The 17,291-nt window shown below is 42.2% G+C and overlaps 1 protein-coding gene and 1 long non-coding RNA gene across 8 annotated transcripts in view; one reads left to right on the forward strand and one right to left on the reverse strand.

Moving 5' to 3' along the window:
- LOC116591068 overlaps window positions 1-16,723 on the forward strand; it is a 34,100-nt gene extending 17,377 nt beyond the window's left edge. Inside the window, exons 1-5 of one of the 3 annotated variants that reach the window (XR_004285830.1) lie at window positions 1,710-2,142; window positions 9,264-9,540; window positions 9,631-9,728; window positions 14,781-15,194; window positions 15,521-16,723. This is a non-coding gene — a long non-coding RNA (uncharacterized LOC116591068). Of the gene's footprint in view, window positions 1-1,709; window positions 2,143-7,770; window positions 7,912-9,263; window positions 9,541-9,630; window positions 9,729-14,780; window positions 15,195-15,520 lie in introns of those variants that run through there. The other 2 variants (XR_004285831.1, XR_004285832.1) reach the window with 2 other exon arrangements.
- LOC116591066 (aromatase) overlaps window positions 1-16,922 on the reverse strand; it is a 108,256-nt gene extending 91,334 nt beyond the window's left edge. Inside the window, exons 1-2 of one of the 5 annotated variants that reach the window (XM_032343723.1) lie at window positions 16,701-16,770; window positions 12,632-12,729 (exon numbers count right to left, since the gene is read on the reverse strand). The gene's annotated coding sequence lies outside the window, so the exon portion shown is untranslated. Of the gene's footprint in view, window positions 1-1,511; window positions 1,546-4,458; window positions 4,501-4,806; window positions 4,912-12,631; window positions 12,730-16,700 lie in introns of those variants that run through there. The other 4 variants (XM_032343722.1, XM_032343720.1, XM_032343725.1 and 1 more) reach the window with 4 other exon arrangements.
- Between the last annotated feature and the right edge of the window lie 369 nt (window positions 16,923-17,291).

Raw genomic sequence — 17,291 nt, forward strand, 5'->3', positions numbered from 1 at the left:
CTGACCCTTCTCTGACTAACCCACTATGCCTTCCTTTTTTTGTTTTTTTTTAATGCCGCCATCCAAGGTATGCTACTATTCTCTCAGGTCTGAGTCTTGTGCTCCTCATTCTTTGGTTGACTAGACCTAATTTATCTGCCAACTTCTCTTCTATCACGTATCATTGGGTTGCTTTTTCTTCCAAGGCTATGGTTACTGCTGACTAAATTCAGCTCACTGGGAATGACTAGAATCCTGGGGAGATACTGGTTATATCTGGGCTTGAAAACCAAAGTCCAAAAGGTATTATGCTATGAAAGATTAAAAATTGTTCTTGGAGGTTGTACAAACATTTTTAAAGGAGTAATGTTTTGGGTAATGATTTCCCTGCCAAAGAAAAATTTTCGCAAGATCCCTCTGTAGTCTCTACAAAATGGTAGAGCTAAAATTCTAAAACAGCAAGCAACAAAGCGGCGGGGTAGGGGTGAGAACTGAATTAAATATTTAAGTGTGGACTTCTTAAGTAAGTTTCCCCTTTTATCTTATCATTCAGTTGCCCCTTCTCTACCTTTTGTTTTGGTGTTTTTTTTTTTTTGGTTCTCATCAAGTAATTTATTATCAACTCCTCTCTACCCATGTCAACTCCAGTCCTCCTCTTTCTCATTTCTGCCTACACTCTTCAAAACATGTACCCATACTCTTTCTATTGGCAGACATGAACTAAACATCAACCTGATACTCTGGCAAATTCAAGTGAACTGTTCTGATCATATTCACTCTTTGGGGTCCTGTCTCCCATTCTACTGTGAAGTATCATTGCTTGCTTGAGGGCATTCACTAAGAGACCTTGCCTAGGCCCAGAGGTGTATCACTGGCTCTCCCTCCAAACACAGACTCATAGAATAATGGGACTGAGGGGTCAAACTAACCACTCTCAGAGAGCACTTGTCATTCCAGCCGAGTTCTCAACTTTCAGCCATTACTCCCTATAAATAAATAATACCTATTTTCATCTGGACAACATTGGGCAAAATGTGAAAGCAGGTAAAGTGTCATTCCTGGTGTCCTTACTGGTGAAAACACCCAGAGTCTCCTTGGCTTTTTCCTAACTTTCTCCAACTACCTACCCCCACCTTCAGATCACAGTCTTGGACTGAAGGTGTCCATCACCATAACTAGCACCACCTCCAATCTCTGCCTGTGGAAAGTTCCCTGTCACCTTCCTAAGTCCAGCTCAAATGCAACCTCTTCTAGCAGGCCTTCCTTGATGACCAGCCTGCATCTTTCTCTCTTCTGAAGCCCCATGGCCCTTGGAATTGGCTTTGCTATGGTACTTGGCACTTTTCTACCACTAGACAGTGAGCTCCTCGAGGGCAGGATCCATGTCTGATTCATCTCTGGGTCCCCTGTGGGGCTGAGCCCAGTGATCACTCTTGGAGGTATGCAGGAATGGCTGAGGAAGGAGTGAGGCTCTAAACATGGCACAACACACTCTTTCAGTAGGTTGGGAGGAACATGGGCCTGGGGTCTACCTCTTCATAAAGCTGGTTATTTACTTTCCTCTTCCATTCTCACTCCCAATCCATTCCTGAAGGACCTCTCCCATTCACTATCTTCAGCTAACTGTCACTGTGAGGAGAATTCTCTGTGAAGGCTTTCGCTGTTAACAGCTTAGAATGTTACTGCTCCCAGAAGTCTTTGCACTCAACAGTAGGGGTGGGATGGGATGGGGTTGGGGGAGTGCTGAAGGAGGGGAGGGTGAAAACATTTAGTTCCCAATGACATGCCCTCTTATTAGAGGATTTAGGTATGACAGGTTGGGCAAGGAAAGAATTTGGGGGATTGGGAGAGCTACATCTTGATACCTGTCGAGTCATAGCCGTTTAGTATTCTGAGCTACTTTTCTTCTCTTTCTGCCTATGTTTCTTTTAAAAAGATCTCCTAGCACAAAGTAGCCCTTAAATAAGTTATAATGATTAATGTCAGTACTAATAAGTCAAGAACATAAACAACATAGACACATAGCCCAGTATAAGCACATAAATGCTTGGAGGTACCAGGTATAGATGTAGATAAATTTTGTTAGAATTTCTGAAGTGTCAATGGAGATTTTGAAATCTCTGCTTCCCTGATGGTGGAAACAGTCTGAACAAAGATAAGGAGGTAAAAACCAGCAAGTTATGTATGCACAGGGAATGGCCAGTGACTGAAGAGAGGGTCCTCCTAAAAGACTGACAAATGGAGTTGGTTAGATGGGAGGAAACGAGAGGGGAGAGAGGGTCCGTGTTGAAGAGAGACCTGATGAAAAATTCAACTTTGAGTTGTTGATAGGTCAGTAAAAGGAAATGTCCCCTAGGAGCCTAAAGATCCCAGGCAGTGAGTAGATATGTAGGGCTCAGGGTCATAGGCAATGCATGAATCCTGCAAAGCAACAAATGCAAAGGAAAGAGCAGGGTTCAGCATTCATGTTCAAATGAAAAAGTTGGGGATGGAGAGGGTGATAGTGGTGATAGATAGTGCTTTTAGTGTCTCAGTGCTCTGTAACAGAAAAGTCCAGAAATGTGAGGTCAGGTAGAAAAAATATAGGATGGGAGATGGAGAACTTATTAGAAACCCTAAGTGTGTTCTAAAGACAGCTTGGCTTAAATTAAATATTGAAATTGTATTTACTTAATGATTTAACAAATAACGCTTTTGCTGTTTTTCTGGGTTGGAAGACATATGCAAGTGTCCATAAAATTGAGCTGAAGGTCCCACTTGGTGCTCTCCTTGGTGCTGGATTTGCACAGTGCATTCCTTGTCTTAGGGGTTTATGGAAACCAGTGCTTTCTCCTTGTTCTTCTTCCTTTCGGTGCTAGCCAGGAAGTAAATCTTGCCAAATAAAATCACCTTTACATGACTTGTGTTTCTCCTCCACACAGCGTCCCTAAGGTTAATGTTTGCTGCGAAGTATTGAATAGAGACAGCAGTCCTTTCCAGGAGTAAAACTCTCCATTTTTTTCCCAAACCAAATCATGTTAATAGTTTTCAGGGGGTGGTCAGATTATGAAGACTGTTTATTTCCTTTACATTTTCCACATTTTCCAAATGTTACCTCCATAGTTAAATTTGTATTTCTTTTAGAGAGAAAAGTAGATTGGAGATGGAGTTACCACTCTTAGAAAGTCTTGTAAGATAACCATAAGCTGTGAAATTCTCAATGACATGGCATTTCTTCTGTGTCTCCTTTAAGAGAAAATTCTTTGCAAAATATTCAGGTTTTTAGAATTTATTTGTAAAGATTTATTTATTTTAGAGAGAGTGCACACAAGTGGGGGGAGAGGCAGTGGGGAGAGTCATCAAGCCAACTCCCTCCTGAGCATGGAGCCCCAGGTGGGTTTCTATCTCACAACCTGTGAGATTGTGACCTGAGCCAAATGTAAGAATTGGATGCTTAGCCAACTGAGCCACCCAGGAGCCCCTAAAGTTTATTTTTAAGAAGATAAATGCAAAGAACTCTGTAACTTGAGCTTTAGGATTTTAATTCAAAATAGTTTATGGGGCACCTGGGTGGCTCATTGGGTTAAGTGTCTGCCTTCTGCTCAAGTCATGATTCCAGGATCCTGGGATTGAGCCCTGCATTGGGCTGCTCAGCGGGGAGCCTGTTTCTCTCTCTCCCTCTGCTGCTCCCACTGCTTATGCTCTCTCTCTCTGTCAAATAAATACAATTTAAAAAAAAAATAGTGTACTACTCCAAGAAACCGCTTTTCTTCCTTTCAATGTAGAACATCACCTGTGAGTACCAACTCTTCAGTGCATTACAGGAGAATTTTGGGTTTTGGAAGATTGCTGAGAAAACCGTAAGGTCATGGCCTATGTCATATGTCTAGGAAAAATTCAGCTAGCAGGGATGAATGGAGAACATAGTCATATGCTTCAGAATGTCTCAAAACCAAAGTCAGACACTATGAACTTGACACATGAAGCACTGGGTGCTGCTCACTGCCCTCCACTGTGGTCTTCACGCACCCATGCTCTGAGCCAGCTGACAATGTCCCCTGAATCCCCACATACTTTATGCTGGACTGTTGTTAGGCTTTCCTTCCATTCTTTCTCTAACCTTTACAAAGCACCTTTGTATGTGCCTTTTACTGCACTTTTGCTCTGATATGATAAAAATGGACATGATAGATCCCTTCCCTAAAGACACTTAAGAACCAAAAGGAGAGGCAGCTATGCCAAGGTGACAGTAAAGCAGATGACTGTTAGCCCAGAGGTCAATACAGGGTGTTAGGGAGCACAGAAAGATCCTAATTTTGCTTGGTGAAAGACGGTGGGAAATAAATAAGGGAAGAGGGTCACAAAGAAGGGGACACTTACATTAATTCTTCAGGTATATTGGGGAGGGGTCAATGGGAGAGGATCTGGGGGTGCAGACCCAGAGAGAAGAACCAGGAAGCTACTTCAAGAGAAGGGCTCAGGAATGATGAAGGGACTTACCTGGGACCTATTCTGCTGAATTGTTAATTGGAAGACTGAGTCCCATGGACTGAGAACATGCGGGGGCGGGGGGGTAGATATAGTTGGTGGAATTATAATTATACTGTAATTCTATAGTAGGTGGAATTCAGCTCCCCAAGATTCCAAACCCCTGTAGAATCCTCTTTCCAGGACAGTAAGCAGGACTTGTGAAGATGTAATTTCACGCTTGTGATTATGTTACCTTATACAATAAAGAGGGTTTATGGATGTAATCAAAGTCCCTAATCAATTGACTTTAAATAAATTAAAAGGACAATTATCCTGGGCCTGAACTTAGCAAGTGATATAAAAGTGTATAGGCCTTACCAGAAGTCAGTGGTTCTAAGCAGAATATAGGCTCTCCTGTTGACTTTGAGGAAAAATCTGCCATGTTGTGGAGAAAATCATGTGGCTAGGAAGAGCATGTGGCCTCTAAGAGTTGGAAATGAATTGAACAAGCAGTGAGCTTGGAAGAAAACCCTAAGCCTCAAGTGAGATGGCAACCTTGGCCAACACCTTGATTCCAGCCTGAGGAGACCCTGAGCAGCTATCCCGTACCTGTGCCCACGTGGGATAATAAATTTATGCTGTCTTTTTTTTTTTTTTTTAAAGATTTTATTTGACAAAGAGAGAGATCACAAGAAGGTAGAGAGGCAGGCAGAGAGAGAGGAGGGAGCAGGCTTCCCACTGAGCAGAGAGCCTGATGCAGTGCTCAGTCCCAGGACCCTGAGATCACAACCTGAGCTGAAGGCAGAAGCTTAACCCACTGAGCCACCCAGGCACCTTTAAATTTATGCATCTTCAGCCTCTTAAGTTGGTGGTAATATGTTATGTAGCAACAGAAAACTAGTTCAGTAGGTAAAGAAAGAATAAATGGTGAAGACAGGAGAGGAGGTAAGATCTAGAGCCCTAGTTTCCGTAGAGAAACTGGGGAACAAAAAACATTCTGGTCAGCTGGTCAGTCAGTGAGACGTGCTGAAGTATAAAGTCAGGCAAAAAAGCTCTGCCTACTTCAAGGATACCCGTGATAGGAGCAAAACCCGTGAGACTTTCCTTCTCAAGAGGAATGCTCAGGTGAGTGGTGCTGGCTTCGGCTCTATGACTTTTCTTGCCCAAGAAGAGACCAGTGGAAAGGAGATGATGTTTATATCCTGGGGAGATGTCAAAAGTGTGTTTCATTCAAAGGCAAATACGTAATTTTTGTACTATGAAACTTGGCAAGTTTCTTTCCTGAAATTTAGTTGTTTCCTAGCACTTTCTTTCATGTTGTTACTTCCTACCAAAGAGACAAAAGCGTACTCTTGCATTTTATGGTGCATTTCAGTTCTTTCAAAATATTGAAATAAGGTGTAGCCAGTTTATTTTTCCCTTCAAAGGAGCCAATATTTGATTTTCTTCTTTGTCACACTGGTGAATCATTTCAAAGTTTGAATCATTTTAGAAAGTCCCGAGGGACTATTTCTTTAACACTGGAAATAATCAGTGGTTATATAATATACATAAGAAGGACAAATAAGGGGCGCCTGGGTGGCTCAGTGGGTTAAGCCGCTGCCTTCGGCTCAGGTCATGATCTCAGGGTCCTGGGATCGAGTCCCACATCGGGCTCTCTGCTCAGCGGGGAGCCTGCTTCCCTCTCTCTCTCTCTCTCTCTCTGCCAGTCTCTCTACCTACCTGTGATCTCTCTCTGTCAAATAAATAAATAAAATCTTTAAAAAAAAAAAAAAAAGAAGGACAAATAATTTTTACAAAGAAATCCCTTCATCTCTTTTTCTTCTGCCATCTCAAGAACCCTAAGTCGTCACTGAAAATAGTAAACTATTTTTTTAAATAGTAAACTATTTTTAATGACAAAGTTATCTTCCTATGAAATTTTAAATCTCTAGTAAATTTTGCAATAGAATATCAAGTGCCTATTCTATGAGAAAAATATGGCATTGTACTGTCACATCCGCAGGTGGAAGGAAATTACAGACATCTAAAGACAATTAACAATACAGGATGATTAAACGTGGCACAAGGAGCCCAGATAATCAAAGGTATAATTGCAGGGGAAGGAAGAATTGCCTAGAGTCTAGGTGACCAGCCCATCTTTGAAGGAGGAGTGATCTCCCATCAGTGGTGAGGACTGAAAAGGGGGGGGGGGTTGGCATAAGGCAGGGAAAAGTTGGGAAGGTTGGAAGAGTCTAGGCATATTTGTGTAGCAATAAGTAAATCAGTTAGCTTGAAGGTAGGATTCATGTAAAAGGAAGTAGGGGAGATGTTTGGAAAATATTACTGAGTCTAGGCTTTTCCTATGTACAGTGGAAAGCCACTGAAGTCTTCTGGACCCAACAAAAGCAAATGTTTTTTGAAGATCCATGGCAAATTGTGTTTGTTTAGATTGGTGGCAGAGAGCCTATTGGGAGTTTATGGCAAAAGTGATAAGGACCCAACCATGGCAGGGGGAAAGCAGACAGAAAGATGACATTCAAAATATAATATATGGAAAAATGCAAAAGATGTGTTACTTCTCTAGGGAATTTATTGATGTCACAAACCTCCTAAGATTTTGGTCAACATCCAGTTTGTTTGGTGGGGACCAGTGGTCTCAGGCAACATTCCTTTCTCTTTGCAGAGAAATATAATTGTATGTGAGCTCACAGTGACATTTTTAGAGAATCAGCTCATGACTCATTGAGAACTTCAGTGGGAACTAGGGATGATTCCACCGCCCTGCTGCTGCTACTCCTCACTAAGCAATCCCTCCTCCATCTCCAAATCACTTTCCTAGTCAGAAGAAGAGGTCCTGGAAAATGATGCCACCCTTACCTCACCTTTACTTCCTTTGTCTCATGGTCAGTTTCTGACCTTTTTTATTTTTGAGAGAGGGAAATGTGCACTTGCCTGAATAATACTCCAAGGAAATACAGGTCTGGGGAACTTGCAGTCTGGCTTCCCAGTGGACTTCTTTCTCTCTTGTGAGCCTCAGATCCCACTATTGGTATCTCTTCCCCATACTCCTCAGAAGTACCCATATGTCACACAGAAAACCTCTGTGGCTCTTGTGGTGTGAGAAGGGAAACTTTCAGACCCCAAAGTCTAAAGGCTGGTGCAGTGGAGAAAATAGAACCTGTACTCGGGATACCTAGGTTCCAGTCTACATTTTCCCAACAAGGAATACATTTTCCTTGTTAGGGAAATGGAGACTGAGAAAATCACATCGCCCTTTAGTTTGTCTCCCTGTGGACCATGTAGGCATCACAAAGCTTATCACAAAGGCATGCTGGATTGTTGTGACAATGGTAAGATAACTAATACACAGAACACTCTTGTTGATGTGGTGTATGGCACCTATTTGTGCTAGCTAAACAGCTGACCCCTGTTCTTTCTCCTGCCTTTTATCCTCTTTCCCAGATTGAACACACTGGCATTACTTTGTTGTAGAAAGAGAAGGTAAGTGCTTTCAAAGAGAAAAGATAGCAGAGATGGCAAGGGGGAGTAGTTAATCTTCCTTATGAAGAATTTCATCCTTGGCAAATGGCCTCAGCTTCTCCCACTCTTTTTTTTTTTTTTTTAAATATAAGATTTCATCCTTTTTCCACTTCAAATGCTACTCTGGACACCCTCTCATGTCTTCATTTCCCTTTTGAGTTCTGGAGTCCCAAACTTGATTGTATTCTCTAAGACTACATTTAGTAGGCAAGAAAACTATTACACAGAGTAATCTTGGCATTTTGTAGGATTCATAAAACTTAAAGTAGTACCTTATACACTGTTTTGTGAAAGTGATTTGCTATTGGTTTTCATCAGAAGAGAGAGAGAATCCTTCGATAGTTGTTTTCTAGAAAGTGAAAGCCCCAGAATCAGGCTGGGAAATGCTCTCTAACAATATGTTGCATTCCAAGGGACATGAGAGACCTTAAGAAAGATTTCAGACTTGGATCCCAAATTTCTTGTCCGAATTTCTGCTATTTCACTGAATTGTGAGCTCATTAAGGTCAGGGATGATGTTTAAGCCATTTTTGTATTTCCAAGATAATAGCACATAGGGACATTCAATACACCTTTGTTGAATGAACATCTATATCAAGTATCAACCCAAATAAGGCAGAGACTCCTGGGACTTGGCACCACCAGACCAGGGGTTATAGGATTCCTAAATACAACTGTTTCTATCAGTGGGCCTCTGCCAGTAAGTCCTAGGGCAGCACCAACTAAAAGTAAAAGAGATGGATTCCAAGTATGTGGCTAGACTTCCAGGTCCAACCAAATGGAGGAGAGACATTGTACTCTCTCACACTGATTGACAACTAAACACTGAACAAAATACAAACACACAAAGCAATTAATTAAGGACTCTGAAAAGTAAGTAAAAGCAAATGGACTGGGGCAAGAAAGAAGAACTCAATATATGTCCAATATAGTGGCAGTGAGTTTCTTAGAATTTTTCTCCTGACTTTGACCTAAGGGTGAGCTGACTCATGACACTGCATAGCAGTCATAGACAGCAACAACTATAAAAAGCAGTCTATCTTTCTGGACAAATGACCTGGAAAGGGGGTCCTTCCAAGCCAGAGTATGTGGGGAAAATTCTTGTTCTCATATATTTTCTCAACTCAGTCTCAAAGCCAGATGCAGCTTCCAAACTACACTGCCACTGCCATAGCAGCAGCCTGGGCACCTAAAATCCCTGAGAGAAAAACCTGTACCTCTGGATAGAAAGATGTAGAAAAAGGACCTCTGCTATTTGAAGAGTATAAGAGGAATCCTCATTTTTTTCTCTTTTCTCTTGCCATTTTATCCAGAGGGCAGGCCTAGTAGAATGAAACTCTATAATGTCATTATTGGCTCTACTGAGAAAGAGCCCCATCTTGCTGGTCAGGAGACCAGCAAAAGGTGATTCTAGGAGCTGAAGAATGTGAGGGAAATCCTGGAGAGGAAAGAAGGGGAGAAAGGGATTCCATGTATGAACAAGCATAAGTCCTAGACTTTACCTCCAAATTCTGCATGTGTGGAATACACCCAAAAGCACAGCATAGTCTTTGGAACCTGAACTGAGAGTGGAACCTCTGCACACAGAAGGTGAGAGAACTACAGTCTGCACTTAACTGGTTTGCTTAAATGCTAAAATTAAACAAAACAAAAAAATCAACATGCTCTGATTTTTCACAGGAGTTACATAACACTCCATATATAATACCTAAGATATAATCCAAAATTACCCGATGTGCTAAGAACCAGGAAAATCTGACCAGTTCTCAAAGGAAAAGGTAAGACAATGTTGAAATTATAAGAAAAAAGATTTTAAACCAATTGTTGGAATCATTCTTCATGATGTTAAAGTAAACACTCTTGAAATGTATAGAAAGACATTGTCAATAGATTTGAAATAGAAACTTTTTTGAAATGGAAATTGTAAAACTAAGAAATACAACATCTAAAATTTAAAAAATTCACTAGATGGGCTCGATAACAGAATGCAAATGACAAAGGGAAGAGTCAGTAGACTGGAAGACAGATCAATAAAAATGATCCAATCTGCAGAACATAGAGAAAAATGTTTGAAAAATAGTAAATAGAGCCAAAGGGACCTGTGGAACAATATCAAATTGTCTGACATCTGTGTCATTGTAGTTCTTAAGGGAGTGGAAAAAGAATGGGAGATTAGAAAATAGTTGAAAAAAATTAATGGCTGAAGATTTCCCAAATTTGGCCGGAGATATGTTTATAGATTTAAGTAGCTCAGCAAACCCCAAACAGAATAAACTTAAAGAAAACTGAACATCCCACCATTCCCTATCATTTTACCCACCAGTGCCCTTCTTAGACCCTGAAGACATTTGAGTTTTTGACCCCAGAGTCAGGGAAGGAGCACATGAATAGGACTCAGACTTCTAAGGACAGGCTCAAGTGTGAGACCCAGGGAAAACCAGTTCCCCTGCGGGGCCTCAGGTCCTCATCTAGAAAATCTTAGGGTTGAACTACATGATTTTCTAATTTCTTTCCAGCTCTTAAATATTAGCCATTATTAGCTATTCTGTGATCTTTTTCTGTTCAAAATGATAACATTATCAAAACTTAATGCTCTGAAACAAGAAACCACTTTCCTGCCAAGTCTTTCCACCCTTTGTAATGGTGCAACTGACTGAAATGGAGATACTCACAGGACACAACCAAAAATGAAGTTTTGTAGCAACCAGAATGGAGGTTGGTTTTCCCCAGCAGCTTCCTACAGAGCTCTTTGAACACCATGGGAAGCCTGGAATTCATTGCAAAGGAAAGGAAGCTCATCAGAAAACTTTACACTCTCCGAAAATGTATTTCCAATCTCATCATGTTTCTCAGAGGCTAAGGAATGGAATGGAATGCCCCCATGGCCTCAGATACCTAGTTTGATGTCAAGTCTTGTCAGAATAGATTAAATCTAACTACCACTTGTATAGTATCTTAAAACAAGCAGAGCAGTTCTCTTTCATGCATACAAGCAGAGCAGTTCTCTTTCATGCATAATTTCATTTCATCCTCCCAACCACCAACCTCTGCGGTAGGTTGTAACAGTCTCCTCCTGTTTCCTCAGAGGAAACAGTCTGAGAGAGGTTGAGAGTTTTACCCCAGGCCATCTAGTACTAAACTTATGAAAGTGCCAAATCTCTGGCTTCCAGTTCTGTCCTTTTTTCCCACCACCAGGAACCAGAGGCCCTAGGCAATACCCAGAGCCAAGCTGTGACGTAAAGCTACTAGGCAAGAGGCCAGTTACCCCACATTTTAAGGACAAGCTGTGGTATATTTCATCCACTAGATCATTCCTCCCAAGAGAAACATGGTGTTAAAGGTTGGCTCCAGTACTCTCTGTCCCTCTCCCAGTCCCTCCTGCCACTAGCCAGGCTACTTGACATGGAGAGTCTCTCTGATATTAGATACAAGCTCTTTTGAAAATGTCTTTCCTCCCCTACTTCTAACTGCTTGAGAATGTGCTCGACTTTGGGTCAAGTATGTTTAGGAAGTGGTGGTTGCTTGTTCAGGTTTTGCCACTGAGGGGCCTTGAAGGGCTTTGCTGCTTGGCCCCCACACACAGGCTTCCTCCCTGCTCTCCTCTCCCCCAAGGAATTGCTGTTCCCTCCCATTCTTGTACATTCATTCAGCCTCCACTCTGCATTGATGTTCCTGGAGGTCATCCTTCCCTCCTTGCATGAGCCAATTTCATCTTGTTTATTCACACATTGTCCCTTCATTTTCAGGAAAAATACAAAGTAGTCTCTTTGAGTATGATAATTCTGAGTCATTGCATACCATCATTTCAGAACAAAAAGATGTCAAAAGGTGGGCGGGTTCATTTCATCTAGCAAGAGAGTAGGCTTCTCTTCTTTGTTTTACTCTTAATGACTCATTCAACCTGAATGAAAGCTGAGTAGTATTGGCCTTTGAACAGGAGGCTGGGGCCTGAAGGGGGAGGAGCAGGGTGTAGGTACCAACCAAGCTGGGGCCATGTCCACATGGCATGGAGTGGGCAGAAGGGACTGAGAAAATAGAATGGTAGCAGGTGCCATATGAAGCCCTTGTTCAACTCTGGACCTCTTGTTTTCCCATCTATAAAAACCTCAAAAGAATCACACAAGAGTGGGTCAAGACTGGGGTGTATGACTTCACTATAACTATTTTTCTGAATCACTGTGTTTTTCTACTTGGCATTGGAACCTTGATTCAGGAAAGGAGGTTCAACCCTCACCTGTCTTAGATACCTGAGGAGGTGGAGAAAGGAGGCTTTGCTGGCTGAGTTAGCTTGGATCCTACCTCTACTACTTCCTGGCTCTGTGACCTTGGGATAAATTTTTCAGCTCTCTGTGTCTCATTTATAGTTTTCTCATTTATAAAAAGAGAATAGTACTTATTTTGATAAGGTGATTGTGAGGACAAAATGTAATATCTGCCATAGTTATCTCAGGGACTTTCTTGACTCACATGCAGGATATACAGGACAGAGGACAGTTAGGCTGAGTGGGCTTGGACAGTCTTTTAATATCCCTCAGTGTATTCTTTGGTAAAACTGAAATAATAACGTGTGCTTTGCAAGAGGTTTCTGAGTGTTAAAGTTGATATAGTAAAGAGTCCAGCACAGCATTAGGACTTTAAGTGGTGCTGCTCGTCAGTTAGAGGTTATCAGTATTTACCTTACCCAGGGCCAATGCTGGGTCAAAGCAGGAGACAGCAGTGGGTTTTGAGCCAGAGAAGGTGCGACCAAGAAGCCATCAGCATACAAGCTAGGGCCAGTACCTAGAGGTATTGTACAGGATGCTCAGAGAGGGGATGGCGTCCTGCAAGAGTTTACACCCCAGAACCAGAGAGGCTGCCCCACGCACATACTCATACAGCTGTATTTTCCACAGTGTTGGGTTCAGGGAGTCTCCCTGATGAGGCCTGACAGGCCTCACAATATAAGCTGCCAGGCAGGCCTCTGCAGAGGCCTAGAAATAGGATAGCAACACTCCAGGGCAATAGCTCTCAGCATGAGGATCCAGGTCACTGCAGAAGATTCACAAACATAAAAACATTCCTTTTGGGGAAGGAAGACTTTTGGGTTTTTCCTTCCTGATGGAAACTGGGATCTATGGGGTTTTGGTCATGCTGGGCTATCTAGTGGTTCATAGACTTCTTGAGGTTCCCGCACAAGTGGCCTTGGGGTACGCAAAGGACTCTGAACCATTCTGGGAAGGGAATGGGATGCATTTCCCCAGTCCCTTCCTTCACCAAGTTTTAGTTGCATACCATGGAGAACCAGGTCTCAGCATCTCTCCCCCAAAAAACCATGACCAAACCATCTGCTAAACAAATCATACACTGTTCCGTCTCAATAATCTTACTTGCATCATTGTGCAGCCTGGAATGTCCTCTCCAGTCACTCAAATCCTACCCATATAAAAGGCCCAGCACCCATCCTAACTTTTCTGGGAAGCCTTCCAAGATCTTTCTAGCCCACAGAAATTATCCCTTCCTCAGAATACATGGTCATGCCACCATTTTCTTTCTGGATAGCTCTTATTCTATGGTTTTGTTAGCATCTGTGTTTGGTATTTTTATTTTTTTTCTTCATGAATATTGGTTTCTTCCATCTTTCTCATTTCTTCCTTCCAGCTCATCACCAAAACCTGTTGTTTGTGTCTCTCAAAATTATCTTAAATCCATTAGCTTCTCTTTACCTATCAGGGTCAATCAATCTCTAGTTCAAGCCACCATAACTATAGCAGCCTCCTCCATCAGGACCAACCCTTCTAATTCATTCTTCACCCTGATCCCAGAGGACTGTTTCTAAAATACAAATCTGCCTTGGGATGCCTTGGTGGCTCAGTCAGTTAAGCATCTGCCTTCGGCTCAGGTCATGATCCCAGGGTCCTGGGATTGAGTTCCATTGTCGGACTCCCTGCTCAGTGAGAAGCTCACTTCTCCCACTGCCTGCCACTCCCCCTGCTTGTACGCACTCTCTCTCTGACAAATAAAATCTTAAAAAAAAAAAAAAAATACAGATCTGCCCCAAGCCCTTTATCCCACTAGCCTCAAGATAAAATATATACTTCCCAACAGTCTTAAAAGGCCTTCATTTACAGGTCTCTACCCACCTCTGCAGTCATATTTCTTAATATTTCTCTCCCCCAACCCCTTCCACCATTATCACTGAGGCCTGCCACCTTCTGGTCATGATAAACCCTTCTTTGCTCCTCACACAAACACGCTGTTAGACATTCCATCTGGGATTCTCTTCCTTCCACCCCCACCAAGACTCTCCCACAGCACTGGCTGCACCTACACATATTTAGCTCAAGTCTCTAGTTCCATGTTCTCTCTTCTGCTGAGCCTTCACTTGATCTTAGCCAAAAGGCCAAGAAGCGATTCTTCCACTGAGCCTTGATGCCTACCAGCCCCCAACACACACCCCAGTCTTGGTGACCTACCCAGAGCTCCCTGTCCCCTCCCCATCACCATACTTTTAATTCTACTTTATAGTTGCCTGTTTACTGGTCTTTGTCCCCCAGTAGACTATAAGCAATTTCAGAGCAGAAACTGTATCTGCACAGTTTACTGTTGCATACCCAATGCTGGGTGCACTGTCTACCTTTCATAGATGCTAAAGAAATAATTTTTTAAAAAATGAATGAAAAGAATCTATACATCCAAATCTTCAAGGGCAATAAACATTTTATATGCTTCTCTGTATCTCCCTTCAGCGCCTGATTCAGGGACCTGTGTTTTCTAGGTACAGAGGGAAAGAGGTAATGCCCTCATTATTTAAATAGAATGTTCCTCTATTTCTTGTTATTTCCCTTTTCCAGACTGAAAGCCTTTTGAACTACATGCTGACAGGAGTGCAGCTGACAACACAGTGACCTAGATCTGCTGCCAGGGGTGCCAGATGAGCAAGAAAACCCACAAAATTCAAGGCCTCAGAATCTGAATGGGCCACTCATCAAGGAGGAGCTGGAAAAAGCCTTGAGGGAGTCCAGAAATTGAAGCTCTCATCCTGGCTCCTTCATTCAGTAGCTCTATGACCACAGGCAAATCATTTAGCCACTGAAGTTCAGTTTCATCATTGGTAAAATGTAAGAAAAATGACTGACAGTTTATCTTCACTTAGAGCTTAGAGCTATCATTCATTAATAAATATATCACCACATTCCCACCAGAGGTGAGGAAGAATTGGGCTGTTTACAGCCCAAATATCGGGATACCATATCATTACAAACAAGGTAAGCGTTTTTGTAACCATAATCTTATATATTATATGAGGCTTTAAACTAGGTAGTGAGTTTTCATATTTTTAATTATTAAAGTAACTGCAGCTATATAAGTATATCAATAACCATTATCCCCCTCTTGCCTATCAATTTATTAGAAATGGCAATATGTCCAGTTAAAAACTATATTCCCCAGCCTCCCTTATAGCTAAGATAATCATGTGACTAGGTTCTAACAGGTAAAATTTGAGCAGAAGCATGATGTATAGCATCCATGTAAAGCCTCTCTAAAGGGGAAGAATGCACTCTTTACCTTCTTTGTCCTCTCCCTTCTGAAGGCTGAATGTGAAAAAGATGTCTGAACTTGGCATCTATAGTGGTGATGTGCTTAGCACATCCATGAGGTGATGTGCTAAGAATAGTGGAGCAGCAAGATAGAAGGAGTTGGGTCCCTGACTCCTGGAACCACCATCCCAACCCTGGGTTATTTTCTGTTGGACCTCTTTGCCATAAGAGAGAAATGATTTCTATCTTCTTTAGACTACTGTTATTTTAGTTTTCTTGTCACATGTAAACTTAGCCCTAACTGATAAAATAATCATCTATTCAAGACCCTAGTGCTAAATGCTGCACCTGCTGTAAAGATATAAAGGTTTTAGATACACAAAGAATTGAGCAGGAAGGCTCTGTCTGGTGTGAAGGAAATGCTAAGAAAGGTTTGGCCTGGTAGGGCTATGTGGATATGAAGAGGATTTTATAAGACGAAGCCAGGGAATATTATGGAAGGAGCTTAAATACCAAACTAATGACATTGGACTTCACCCAGTGATGGACAAATAGAGCAAGTAAGCTTGCCTCCAATTTGTGAATGAAGAAAAGCCTTATCAGATTATAGGACTTGTTCAAGGATACCCAGCTGGTAAGCTGCAGAGCCAGAACCAATCTCAATTCTGACACTTGCACCAGTGCCATCCCATTGTTCTGATGTCTTTGACGGAATCTGGGGAAAAAGAGTAGGAATGGAGATTTTGCACTTTGGCATAGCCAGGGAACTAGACTGTGCCCCTCTTCATACCCCCACACCGCTAAGAGGAAGCTTTGGCGGGTTGCTAGAAGTTTAGGATCCAGACCTACCTTGAAGTCAGAGGACCTTCTCGGCTTCCTGCTTAAGCAGCCCCATGAGGCTACAGTGTGGCCAAGGTGCTGCTTTGCTATGTGGTAAGTTCTCATGTGGCAGGCACAGTGCTGGGCACTCTGTACACATTATGTAATTTAGTGCCTTCAGTAGTTTGACAAGAAAGTTATAATACCACTCCTATCTTACAACAAAGATGTAGAAACTGAGGCTCTAAGAAATGAAACCACCAACCAAAGTTGATGGCAGAGTTGAACTTCAAAGCCACATTTGTTCAACTCCAAAGCTGAGTTCTTAGCCCCACATTCTAATGTCTTCCCAATCCCTGTCGCCAAAGCATGGAATAGTATCCTATTACTACTACTCAGACAACAAGGACTTACCTGGTTTAGTAGGCTGACGGGTACCAGATTCCCTCTGTGCGCATTCCACCTATAGTCGGGAGTCAACCTCCAATCCAATAATCCTATCAACCATGCCTTACACGTGACCCTCACATGGGTGAGGGATCTGGAGAGGTAGACCCACAGATGCTCAGATCTTTGTGGCCTCAAGCCTCCCAGGGTTCTTTGTCTTGGCTGGTCATGTGGCTAGGATGTCAGAGTCCTCCCATTCTAGGTTCTAGAATTCACAAATTCCAATGAGCTGTTTCATGGAATCAGGGACACTGCATTCTTTGTGTCCTTCCTGTGGCTGTCATGGTTAGAATGCATTTGTTATGATTTGCACTGGCATTCAGTCAATAAACAACTGGTCATTGGAACTGAATCTCCTATCATTGCCAACATTTGGAAAATTGCGTTTTATTTTGCTGGTTATCCAGTGTGCATCTTTCCAGTAATGTGGTATGTCCAGTGTTCCAACACAAACCACATATTCCCCTAAGCTGACCACACTGGTTTTCTTCTGGAACTTCCATAGGAAACACCCTGAGATGTAGCCTGTAGAGCTAAAGGCGACTGATGGACCCCTAT

This window comes from Mustela erminea, chromosome 5, assembly GCF_009829155.1.
Source record: "Mustela erminea isolate mMusErm1 chromosome 5, mMusErm1.Pri, whole genome shotgun sequence".
NCBI lineage: Eukaryota > Metazoa > Chordata > Mammalia > Carnivora > Mustelidae > Mustela > Mustela erminea.